Source organism: Malurus melanocephalus, unplaced genomic scaffold (genome assembly GCF_030028575.1).
Source record: "Malurus melanocephalus ecotype Western Australia unplaced genomic scaffold, MMel_1.1 scaffold_348, whole genome shotgun sequence".
Lineage (NCBI taxonomy): Eukaryota > Metazoa > Chordata > Aves > Passeriformes > Maluridae > Malurus > Malurus melanocephalus.
Genome location: NW_026623580.1, coordinates 596,279 through 607,145, shown reverse-complemented (window position 1 = coordinate 607,145; position 10,867 = coordinate 596,279). Strand labels below are relative to the sequence as shown.

General features: G+C 42.2%; 1 protein-coding gene across 1 annotated transcript in view; it reads right to left on the bottom strand.

The window, feature by feature from the left end:
- FUNDC1 (FUN14 domain containing 1) overlaps positions 1 to 10,867 on the bottom strand; it is a 45,728-nt gene that overhangs the window by 12,298 nt on the left and 22,563 nt on the right. The gene's annotated exons all lie outside the window — the stretch shown is intronic.

The window sequence follows — 10,867 nt, the reverse complement described above, 5'->3', positions numbered from 1 at the left end:
GTCCAAACGCTTCTTGAACTCCGTAAGTCTTGATGCTGTGACCACTACCCTGGGGAGCCAGGGCTCAACCACCGTCTAGTGGAAGAACCTTTTCCGGGTATCCAACCTAAACCTCCCTTGAGGCAACTCCAGGCCATTCCATCGGGTCCTGTCACTGTCACACAGAGCAGAGATCAGTGCCTGCCCCTTCTGTCCCCTCACAAGGAAGCTGTGACTGCACTGAGGGCTCCCCTCAGTCTCCTCCAGGCTGAACAGACCAAGTGCCCTCAGCCGCTCCTCACCCTTCTCCTCAAGGCCCTTCACTGTCTTTGTTGCCCTCCTTTGGATACTCTCCAATAGTTCAATGTCTTTCTTACACTGTGGTGCCCAAAAGCGCACACGATGTTCAAGCCTGCACCATGAAGTGTTCATTGATCCCAGTGATGGGGGTAGAACCCCAAAACCTTCCAAACATCACCAGCTGTGGGTAAGGAGCAGAGCAGTGGCTGCAGGCATGGCTGGATGGCAGTTATGTGCAGTGAGCCCCATAAAAATTAATAACCAGAAAAGAAAACAAAACACAAGGCCCCTCAAAGAACAAAGGTTAAAGCCAACGTGAGCTGTGAACCATTTGAAAAAATTAAATTTGGGCTCTCATGACCCTGGTGTACTCCCCTCTTCAATGCGTTGGTGGGGTTTCAGTGGGCTAAAAGCCACATAATTGTATTTTATTACTTTTTTGTGTGTGTGCAGCCATAACATGGAGATGGCTGACACAGTAAGTGCAGCTTCAGGAGTGTTGTCACAATATGAATCAAGAAAGCATCAATGAACACAATTTATAAATAATAAACTTGAAAACACATTATTTAAAAATGTTTACAGCCTCTCACTTGGACTCTTTCACTGCCAATCCATAAGACAGGCAATTATAATGGAAAAAACCCCACTTTTCCCCATGTCATAAAGTTGTTTTTATAGAGTGAGGATATAAGATTTTAATTAAGCCCCTTAATAACACCAACCTTAACAGACGCACCAAAAATTGGAAAACATATATTCTTCAAGGAGGTACTTCTTTAGTCAGTTCTGAAACTCAGTTTAGCAGATAAAACTTAAAGTTAGTGTATAAAGTGTTTATTTGCTTATTAAATTATTTTTATTACAAACATTTGCCATCATGATAAGCAGGTGACAGCATGCCAGACACAGCTTGTAATTTATTGCTTTCTTTAAGATTTTCAACTGATATGTTTCTGTACAGAACACACATTTGTCTCTTACGATATGTTTTGACAAACACTGAGCATCTTCAGAGTTTTCTTGTTTAAGCATAAAAAAAGCTTCCCAATCAGTAACAAAGCCTTTGTTGACTTTTCCCAGTCAGATGCCAGCAAGGTAAGGAAGGTGACCRGAAAGTTTTGCTTGGGTTGTGTGAGCCTGGCTATTTTTGTACCTTCTGTTGCACGATTTCTTAGTATTTGTCTTCCCTATTTTTAACTGTGATCAGTTAAAAATAGCAACACTTCTCAGATGACTTTCCCCACATCTGTACAAACAATTAAAATAACTTCCTTTCAGAACAGGGAGATTTATATAATTAACATTTTTAAAAGATTAGCAGTAGAAGCTGCATTGTGTTCTACATGCAACTTCTGTTTGCCTCTTTTTGCGCTCTTCTTGCCAAGTCTGGGTGATGTGACAAGTGGCAAGGAAGGGGTTTACAAAAGATCCAGGGAAAGATTGGTTGTGGGATCAGGATGTACACTCATCTGGGATCAGGATGTACCTATTTCCCAGCACAAGGCATTTCCCAGTGGGTTCCAGCTGTGTAGGATGCAGTGGTGCCCACACAGCTGTGGTGCTCAGCCCAGCCTGCTGCTGGGTGCTGTGAATGAGCCAAGTGCCTGCCCTGGATCTGCGGGCACTGCCTGGGGGATTGGCACAATGCCACACAGAAAATGCCATCARGATTGTTCTTGCTTCCAGCAAAATCCATAACCTATGCAGAGGCAGCAAACCTCGTGGCTCCAGAGACCGAGAATAAYTTGGAGAGCTGTTACCACCCCATTGTGATGTATAAAATTCCCCAAGYCCATTCAAATCTCTTGCACACTGGTGCCTTCTTCAAGCTGTTCATGGCAGTTTCTGCCAGATTTTCCAAGGAAAGGAAGGCAATTTAAACTCAGGCCACATTTTGGCTTCACTCTGAAAGGCTCTTCAGGAACAGAATGTTTTCCTGTAACATCAGAAGGACTGTTCAGAAAGATTGCTCTAAGCCCTGGCTACAAATTCAGGCTGTGCATTGACCCTGTGTCYTTGTACCTGTGACAAGCAGGTTCACTATCACAGCTTGCAAGGGAACATACATGACATACATGTACCTGACAAATACTAAAAAACTCCACAATAAGCTGCCCAAAACCCCCAAAAAGCAGAAGAAAGCCCCCCCCCCAACATTCAGATGCCTGTGTGACTCTAATCCTAGCAGTTTCTTTGTGCTGCTGACCAGATTTCCAAACTGGGACACACATCCTTGAATTTTTAACCATCTTGCATGATTAATTATAAAAACGAAAGGCAACACACACTGCTGGCCATCTTCACTAAACMTTACTTGTGAGTGAAACTTATGTTCTCAGCAGGTTTAACCTAGTAAATGCAGTCAGAATAACCTGGCAATAAAGATAGTGGAATAAGTGAATGATTTCTTTTTAAAAACTGGACTGGACATGCTGTTATTTAAAGCTCAGTTGGCTGGCAAATGCAGAGAAATGTCTTCTCAGAYACGGAAGGGATTTAGGTTCTAAGTCAGTCAAGATCCTGGGCAAGGGCTGTTGTGGGAAGGCACCAGACTCTGACTCTTGGAGATTACAACCCTTCTGCAACAGCCACCACATTGTTTTTGGAGCAGGAGTGAAAGCTTGCAGCAGGACTTTCAGCTCTTTCTTGCTTGCCTGGCAGAGAGAGGCCGTAACCTGAACTGTTGATGCAGTAGGAAGTTCCATGAGGTCCTGACACAGGGCAGTGCAAGGGCAGGCACTGGTCTCTTCGGTGTGGTGACAGTGACAGGATCCAAGGGAATGGCTTGAAGCTGTGTCAGGGGAGGTTTAGGTTGGACACAGGGTAATGGATTCTCCCCCAGAGGGTGTTTGGGCACTGGAACAGCTCCCCAGGAAAGTGGCCACAGCACCAGCCTGACAGAGCTCAAGAAGGGTTTGCACAGTGCTCTCAGGCACGTGGGGTGATTCTTGGACACATTGATCCTTATTGCTCCCTTCCAAATGAGGATATTCTATGATTCTTGTTAAAATGAAGATACTCCTCTATGTAATTAAGATCTTAACAAATACACATCCATGCCATCTCCATATGACATTTTGGATGGTTTACTTATATTGCTTGTCTTCTACCTTCCTTTGCCGTTTTTCTTTGAAAAATATTTGTTTTGAGGTTTAACAAAACTATGAGAATTCTTTTCTTGTTTTTGAACATTATTTAATTCTGCTTTTCAATTTTGTAGTACTCTAACTTGATAACAGCCTCTTTYATCTTAGAATCAYAGAATAATTTTGTTYGGAAAAGACCTTTAATATCAWYAAGTCCAACCATAAATCTTAATTCAWTCATCCTAGTGAAATTTCAGTTATAAATTCCCACCACAATCCATGTATGAGTTGAGAAAGGGGCAGAGAAAGATATGTCTGTTTTCTACATTAACAGGAGTTTAAATTGTCTCTTGCTGAAGAATCAAATTGATACAGAAAGAAAAACCAAGTTYAGGGTGGTGTGAAAGGTGTTTAAACTGGTAAAAACCAAAGACATCACCCAGGTAAGATGCTCTGGATCCACAGCACCTGCATTTTACTTATTAAACCAAACTGATGGCTAGTGTCAGGCCAGGCTGCACATTCCAGCAGGACACATTCCCATGACCCTAGCCTGGAAAAGTAAGGRAATAAAAATAAGAAGTTAACAGGGAGATTGATCTTTCTTGTTCATGTTGTTTACTATATTGTTAATAATGCAAGCTGATTATCCATTAATCTTTTGATCTCAGCTCTGATGAGTTACCAGGCTTGGACTGCAGCATGGAGCTGTGACCGTGACCTCCTGCTATTGTATAAATCCCATCCATTCGTTGGGATGATCTGTGTGCTGTGCCTGTGGAAAACACTTGGATCACAGCCAGAGGGGAGCCAGGGGAGCCAAGCTTGGGGCAGAGCACTGGTCTGGCAGAGCTGAGCTCATCATTCCTTTAGGATCTCCCCTGGAGGCAGCCAGTGCTTAAGCGGTGGGAGCAGAATGCAGGAGGAGATGAYTGCAGTGACTCGTGAACATTCATCTTGCACAGTCAAAATGCTTAAAAAAACCTGTTCAGCTGAATTTGAGGCTTCGTGTGATTGCCCAGGCAAAGAGGGCAGTGAGGGGAACTGAATCTTAGAAAAGCAGAAAGTCTTGCAAGGCACTGGAAGGTTGTCTTCAATGTGATCTGGTGTCTCTCTGTTGTTAAATTCTTGGTTAAAACTTCTCTCATATGCAAGGTGATTTTTTTTTTAATAAAAGTTCTGCAAAGTTTGTGTTCTGAATTTGCTATTTTCTTGTAAGTAAAAAATAAAGGATTTTTAATTATCTGGAGGTAACCTTTTGTTTATTGTATGTCCGTATTATAAAATTTCAAAAAAGGATTCTGACTGTAGCACTGTATTWTTTTAGGGAAGTTCTTTAAACAGCTCTTAGCTGTGATCATGAATGTAATGATATATTTTGATTTTAAGTAGTCCTTCATAGATAAATATCCAAATCCCTTGTTAAATCTTGTAGGTATTCTGGAGTTCCCTGCTACTGTCACTCAAGTATTCGGACAAACCAACRGAGAGAGTGAGAACAGACTGACAGTCTGGCAGTCTGTCTTGCCAAGCAAATGTAAGGAATTAGTTTTTAGAGGAGCTGTGATGATGAATCAATCATACACACCACTTCCACAGCTAACAGATGTTCCTATTTTCTGTAGCATAAATGCATATAAACAACGAAGAGAAAAATAAAAATTCTTTGCATGGCTTTTTACAAAGTTAAAGATAACAGGGTAATAACTGGGCAGGGCAGGGCAGATTTAGAAAAAATCCATGCTGAAAAAGTTGAGGATGCACCAGAAATACCATCAAAAGGGTGAAAAGGCTAAAGAATTTCAGACTTTTTTTGTTTGTGAAGCCCCACACCAAGAAAGGGTTAAAAATCCTAAAGTGAAGAGAAACATGGTAATAATGTTTTTCATTTTCTATCAAGGAAAAAAACCCAATACAGAACCGTAATGAGTAAACACTAGACACAAAGAGAAAAGATAATTCATGTGAGTCATCACTGCTGGCAGGGAAAACCTTTGATCAGATACTGTTGTGCCAGTCACAGGTAGGGTTCTCTGAAACACCTGGATGCTCTCAGGTCACCTCAAGCTTGTGAAGASCCCTCCTACAGCTTCTTCTTCCGTGCTGCCTGGTTTTGGCTGGAATAAAACTAAACACATTTCCTCCAGATACCTGAACAYGTGCCAACACAGTCAAACATGAGACTCCCGGAGTACAGGGCTGCYGCCAACTGCCCATTCCCCACGGCTGTATCCCCTTCCTAGATGGASATCTCAAAATAACATTTCGCTGGCCAAAGGACTAGCTTGCTTTAGAGACCCTGAGATCAGRGGAGCAGGATTTGTTTTCCAATGGTAATTTTCTTGCAAATATTGAGGCCCCTGGCAACTGGGGAGAGAGCCTGACAAGCTAGAGAGGATTCCATATTGTACTTGTGCACAGTAACTRTACTTCATCATCAAGACTTTCCCTAACTTTACAAAGGCCATRCCAAATAAAATTTAAATCATTTCTTAATAACAAAGATTGTCTTGAAAGATTGCCCAAAGAATAAGGCTCTCATTCAGTTACCTTTCAGAGCTCAATAATAATGAAATAACTGTATCACAGCATTGTTTCCAGTAGCACTGTTAATTTTTCCAGCTTTCAAATACTCAAATCTTGATTTCTCATAAAATACTAATGCAGTCCGAAAAATTGAAAGCAGCCATGGCATCTGATAAAACTGGTCAAGGTGAGATAATATTCACCTTTTTCTCCTGGTTTTCTTGAAAATTTGTTTCTGTGGAAGTATTGCACCCACTGTGACTCATCACCACTGACAACCTTCAGCACTTACAGTCTCTACAAGGACTTGATAATGATTTTTGCAGAGTGGGAGGTGCACCCCACTAAAGAAGCCCAAGCACTACTCTGCAGAGCTTTCAGCACACAGCAAGACAAAGGCAGTGCCGTCTGCTGAAGCTGATTGGGACCTGACTCTGACTGAACCTGAAAATGGTATGGGTAGGGATAAGAGGAGGAAATCTAGTTTGTCTTCCCATCATTAACTCAATGAGCAAGACATCCAGGCTGCATCTAGAGAAGCTTTTGTGCCATACTGGTGTTGACACCACAGGCTGCAGTGACAGTGACAGAGAGGAAGCAGTGGTGCCAGTCTGGCCATCAGTGTTTGAATGCCATTTTCATTCAAAAATCCTAATTCATCTCATCCAGAATTCCTCTGAGGAGGAGGAGAAGAATAGGATATTTGCTTGGTCCACTGTCCAGCTGGAATCTAAACAAGCATTTAGAGTTCTCTAGTCTGTTCTTGTAGTCACAAACCTYATACTCAGAAGAGGGCAAGCAAAACCAACAGCCCTACGTCCTCCCAACAGCCAGGATGATTTCTGGGAGGAATCTCCCGATCTCAATTTTTTAATTCAGTTTCATACTGAGGGCTCTCTCTAGATATTTGTCAGATGGAACATTGGGAGCTGTAGTGATAAGACAAGCAGTAATGAGTTCAAATTGTAAGAGAGGAAATTTGGGTTAGATATGCAGAAGAAATTCTTCACTGTGAGGGTGGTGAAGCACTGGCCCAGGTTGGCAGAGAAGTTGTGGATGCCCTGTCCCTGGAAGTGTTCAAGGCCAGGWTGGATGAGGCTCTGAGCAGCCTGGTTTAGTGGAAGGTGTCCTTGCTTATGGCAGGGGCTTGCAACCGGATGATCTTTAAGGTGTCTTCCAACCCAAACCATTCTATGATTGTATGGCAAACCCAAATTTGAGCATAGAGTTTGCTTGCTCCCTTTTTATTGTACACCGAGGTTTGCCTGAAGTTTTCCAGGGAAATGTGTGGAGGCTGCACTGGCAGAAGGTATCTTTCAGTGCTCAGCCCCAGGAAGCCACACATGAGCTGCACRGGCATAGGTCATGCAGGAGGACTGACCTGTGGTCACCTGGCAGAGGAGGATTACGGAGTAGTTGGTGTGGCACAGTCTCCAGCATCGGCATAAAAAGATACAGGAAGCAGAGAGACAGACATCCTGATCCAAAGGAGAAGGGGAGTTCTTCTGGGCTCCACAAAACCTGACCAGTACCTAATAGGTGCTCTAAAGTGGTGAGAAAATCAAAGGTATGAAGGGATATAGCCCTTCTGTGTAGGTGTGCGTGTACATTTCTATATGTTATGTGAGGTAAGGTCAGGACTGACCTGTTTGAAACCTTTCTGTGTCCTCAGCTGTTTACCTCAACTTCACCATTTCTAAAGAYGTGGATGCCTTCAGGGCTGCCCCAAGACAAGGCTCCCAGAAAGCAAGGATGTTTTTGAGCCAGGGTCTCTTCTGTGTCAGTGTTAAGYTCCAGAGGCCCAGACAGGTGTGCTTTGGGACTCTGCCTCTCKGAGGTGGTGYRTGAGCACAGAGCTGTGCCAAGAAAGGGAACAGTGGCCTGTGAATCTCAAAATCTATCACAGCCATGTAGTCACCACTCAGCAGCATCCTCCAGAGGAAACTGCAGCAGGGATGCACATCRGGAGATCAGGAGGAATTTCTTCACTGAAAGGGYTGGAATGGGCTGCCAAGRGAGGTGGTGGAGTCCCCTTTCCTGGAGATGTTCAAGAAACRACTGCATGTGGCACTCAGTGCTCTGATCTGCTTGACAAGGTGGGGATCAGTCAAAGGCTGGACTCAGTGATCTCAGAGGTCTTTTCCAATCTCATYGATTCTGTGATCCACAGGGGCCTCACCCCGGAGTTACCAGGAAGGTGGTGAAACCAGGAAGGATGTTCTGATAACGATCACGAGTGTAGATGCACTTTATCTCTTTCTTGCTTACTCATGRCATATTGCTGAAGTTACAAAGTAAACTAGTGAGGGGATCAGAAAGCTGGGCATCAGCAGCTCAATATTTGTGAAATACAACTTCACAGCACATTGTCTATAAACTTTGCTTTGCAGTGTTTGTTTTATGTTTTTGCTTATTTATGTTTTGCATATTTTATGTGCATTCTATATCCCATAGGCAATTTCTGAATTCAGTTCAGCTCTTTTTTCCCTTCTGATTGATCAGGACCAGTAAGTAATCTTTAGAAAATTTGTTTGTTCTATTTGTTCCTGTCTTCTTCCTAAATGTTTGATGAGTGGGTGATTTGTTTGTGCTGTCGTTACAAAAACCATATGTTGATGTGGTCTTATGGAGGAGTGTTTTTATTATTTTAAGAGTTCAACTAAGGATGTTTCCAAAGGAATCATAATTGCTYTTCTAAGTACAAAGGCTGAACAATGACTGGCTTACAAATAATGCCAAAAATCTGTTCAGCTCAGTCTAATTATTTCAAAGACTTAAATCTGTTTCTCAGAAAAGTCTTCTTTTTTACATACTAAGAAAGTTATATTTCTGGAAGTTCTCTATGGTTCATAGTCCCTTGGAGCAAGGGAAAGTATCCAATTTTTCATGTACTTCTCAATGTATGCAAAAACTTTAAGGCTGCCCCAGTCTTGAGGAGCAATTTATTGTGCCACAGCATGAGCAGTGCTGGGGTTTGTTCATCCTTCTCGTGACTTTGATCAAAACTGGAGGGAATTTTCTGCTGGRAGATTGGTGGCTCTGCTGATGCCAGCTGGTCAGTGTTCCTGGAAACACCTTTGAGGTGAGGCTGTCTGGTGTCACTGAAGAGCAGGAGACAAAGTTTTGACAGAGGTGGTGTAAATCTTTTCCATAAATAAGAGAGTTCCATTGGCATCTGGGGGACTACATGAAGTACAAGGAATGCACCATGAGTGAAACTGCTGTAAAAATGATCCCTAAATTGGGTGGTCTCTAAGGGACTTAATACTATCCTGGCAAAAGGAGAATCTCTGGAAATCCCTCAGTGCCCAGTAAAGGCTGCTGAAGAGGGAAGTATATGGTAGAGATTCACCAATATATTTTGTATCTAAAATATTAAATAATGACTATTATTCAGAGTAAAGAAAATGAAAAGAGAAAAATATCTGTGCAGCTGGCCAAGACCTTGAAAAGGACAGACTTTTCAAAACAGTTTTCAGAAAAACAATTTCAAACCTCCCTGCTGCAAAGCCTCCTACACAGCCCTTGCAGCGAGCCTTTAGAGGAAAACTTTAAACAAAGGAGCGCAATCGTGTGGCCACGTTTTGAGAGCAGAAATGTAGCAAAGAATTGCTACACATTTATAGGTGCATGACAGCCAAAATCAGTTACTCATAAAGATGATTTCTTGTGGGTCACAATAAAAAATGACAGGGGGGAAAAGTAGAAAATACTAATTCTGTAGGGAGGGACAACATGCCATGCTAAGTGTCATACTAATGCACTTTGAAAGCATATGTCTGTATATAAAATTTAAATGTTACATAAACCATGCATGTGTTATATAAATGCCATTACATTGTAGGTATTACCTGAGGTAAATGTGTATGCATTTTATACAGACACACTTTTTGTGTGTCTGTCTGTTTATACATACATATATGTAAAATGTAAAATCTGTTATTAGATTATTAGTGAAATGAACTGTTTCTCAATAATTCAGCAAAATTATGGAGGAAGTTGGCCCAGTGGTCAAAGCTGTTGAGGTGTTACTTTATCTCAGACCTCTTACATTGTGTTAGATGGGGTGTCTATGCCTTATGTGCTTAGAGACCAGTGGTTTTAGAGGATAAGTAATTTATAAACTCAAATCCATAGTAATCAGGATCATAGCTGCATACCTTAGATRGACAAAATGGCAGGGGGTTAGAACTAGATGGTTTAAAAGGTCCCTTTTGACCCATATCACGCTACAGCTTTATGAAAATAATAAKAGGTAATTTTGTTTTTAAGGATTTCTGTATGGAAATTCCTGCTCCATGTTTCCTGGCCTCCAGAAATATCTTGTGCTGATTGTTGGCTTTCAGGATATCATGATGAGGACATCATGGAGTCTGGAAGGYAATGCAAATTAAAATTCTGTCACAGTTCTTGACTGAGGAAGTTGTATTCCTGGTTTTCCTTTGGATTTGATCCAGGTTATGGTAAAGTGCAGTAGCCTTTAAAAAATGAGTCAGGCCAGGTCAGGGTATTCTCACATCACCTCAGGCCACTGCAGACACCTGATGGGAAACCTCAGTCTGCAGAGGAGCAGAGCCACAGCTCTCTGTGCTCCCAGGGGATGGGATCCAACCTCACAAAGGTGCCTGTGCTGTGTGGYGTCTGAACCTCTGGGATTTTTCAGGTCCCTCAGCTGGTGGCATGAGCAAGGACAGCCCAACACTGCCTCTGYACATGGATGGCAGACAACCAACACACTCACAGCCTGGACTCTTCCAACATATTTTCCCTGGTTCACAATTCAAAACCATCCTAAATTATTCTTTTGCTTTGGAAATTATGCTAAAAATAATTCCCTTTTTTAGAGTTCAATGAATAATGGATTTGCTCAAACTTATCCTGAATTTATCCTACCTTATGGAGGCTGTAGGTTATAAACACAGGGACAGGCAGAGTGGGGAGCTTGAGGGAAGGACTGAGAAGCAGGTTTTTAT